Here is a 2,498-nt window from a genome sequence, read left to right as displayed (position 1 = left end):
GGCCCATTTAACATTGTTCCCTATGTTGATTTGGGTAAATTGAGGCATTTTACATTGTTCCCTATGGGAAATCGCGGGCATAGCGTCGGTACCATCGCATGCGATGCGACCGACGCGATTTTGACTTTTTCAATGCATTTCAATGGGAAATCGCGGGCATCGCGTCGGTCGCATCGCAGACCATTAAAAATTACCCGCGATGCCCGCGATTGTGGCCGTGCTAGGAAACAAGTACCTATTTTTATTATCTGATGTGGTCTCAGAGCAAAATAGTTTGAGGACCCCTGCTCTACAGTAATAGTAGTAACATACTTGCCTACTTTTGAAAACTAGTTTCAGGGAGATTATAGATGGCAGTAGAATTTTGCACAGTGCCCCATTGAGGGTGTGTGTCATGCTCCACCCAAAGGGCGTGTCTAGTTCTATATATGGAGAGATAGTGAAAAGAGAATGTGGAACGTGGTACCTAGAAGTGTGGGTGTGTACTGCTACATCTGAGAGAAATCTTGTAAAATCCAAATGTAGATGAGCCCCAAAGCAGTTAGTAAGAGCTACTATCAGGGCCGGTGCAAGGCACCGGAGCGCCCCAGGCGAGTCGGGGGGGGGGGGTACCTGTTGCACCATCTGGGGAGCGGGCAGGTCCATGCCAGGGTCTGACAGGAGCCTGCCGCGCGGGTACCTGCGTGCGGCCAGTGTTTTCAAACCCGGCAGTTATTTCTTATTCACCCCCCGCCGCCGCCAGCTTTATACACAGGGCCGCAGGTACCCACGCGGCAAGGACACCACTGCAGGCTCCTGTCAGACCCCGGCATGGACCCCCTGCCCGCTCCCCAGACAGGTCCATGAACTCCATGCTTTTAGTACTAGATTGCATTGTATCTAGTACAAAAAGCATACAATGTACTAAAGCAGCATGCTTTTTGTACTAGATACAATGCAATCTAGTACTAAAAGCACAGGCTCACAGACTGTGCTTGCTGCGTGATGTTATGTGCATAGGAGCGTGCATCGCAGCAGAAAAAGGCACCGTGTATGGGCACCTTTACACTGGGAGCATGTAAGCCCTGTCAGTGTTCAACATTCACTGAAACACAGACAATTAACTTTGCAATGATATCTTCGGTACTTGTTTCCTAGCACGGCCACAACGATCATGATCGTGGGCATCGTGAGAAAAAAAATCGGGGGCCATCGCATGCACTAAAAAATCGGGTGCGATGGTACCGACGCGATGCCTGCGATTTCCCCATAGGGAACAATGTTAAATGCCTCAATTTAGCCGCGATGCCCCCGATTTCCCATAGGAATCAATGTTAAATGGCTCAATTTACCCAAATCATCGTAGGGAACAATGGTAAATGGGCCAGAAAACCCAAAAAACACCCCTGAACAGTAAAATGTCCCCCCAAAAGTAGTTGACGCCACCCCACGATCAACGCGAACCCGAAGCGTGGCTGTTATATTACAGTTTGCGATGGACTGTAGCGCTGTGCCGGGTTGCCGGTGGCAGAGTTGGGCAGCAGCTGACAAATTGCTCAGCGGCGCTGCCCAGCCCCAGGAGACATCATGGTGGGTTTTTTTTTAGGGAGCGCTCCACCATAAAAAAACTCGCCCAGCGGGGAGCACTCCGTAAATAAATAAACCACCACTGAACGCCTACAAACACACACATATAACTACAGACGGTTTCACATGTCCCATTAAGGCTTCTTAAACATGATATGAAATTTCACAAAACTACTGAATTTCTACCACTCAAAATTTAAAAAAGCAATGAAATTACAATTATTAAGGCTTATGCCTTAATGTACCTGTTCTTTGCGCAATACAGATTTGATATGTCATCACACCCAGTAGTTAACTGCAGATTCAGCACTCACAGAGTGAGATTGTGGTCACTCACACAATGGTGGAGCTGCTTATTACCAAAAATTGTGTGCTCATTGGAAGACACACATGCAGTCTATGCAACTGAAGGTCTGAGCAGTTATGTGGCGCACCCATCCCACTCAGTGCCCACAATCATCCCACTCTGTCATCTGTCACTCCCACTGAGTCACCATAACAATCCCACTGGGTTACAACATGCATCTCATTCTGACCACACATTCAGCTTCCATAAACATTTAAGGAGCAAATATCACTCCTTACACAGGGACATTCGATCAAAGGCTAAATATAGTGTGGCATCCATTAGATCGATCATCATATATCATATACCTAACTTGAGGGGAGATGAAAATAGAACAAATTTCGTATTACAGTGTGAAAGTAAATGGATATTTACAGTATGTTGGATACACTAGCCCTGGCCTAAAGGGTTAAGGGGCCCATTTATTAAGGATCGAATGTACAATGCGATCTGGCCAGAATAATACCGTCCATGACCGAATTGTAATATGTGATTCTATTGCAGGGATGTATCATTCTGCACACACAGGGACAGGGATCCAAAAGGAGCCTGTCCCTGAAATAGAGATGGCTAGTGAATCGCTGTC

The sequence above is a fragment of the Crinia signifera genome, chromosome 8, assembly GCF_055691185.1.
Source record: "Crinia signifera chromosome 8, ASM5569118v1, whole genome shotgun sequence".
Lineage (NCBI taxonomy): Eukaryota > Metazoa > Chordata > Amphibia > Anura > Myobatrachidae > Crinia > Crinia signifera.
The sequence above is the reverse complement of the archived record's forward strand: the minus strand, read 5'-3'. Positions refer to the sequence as shown.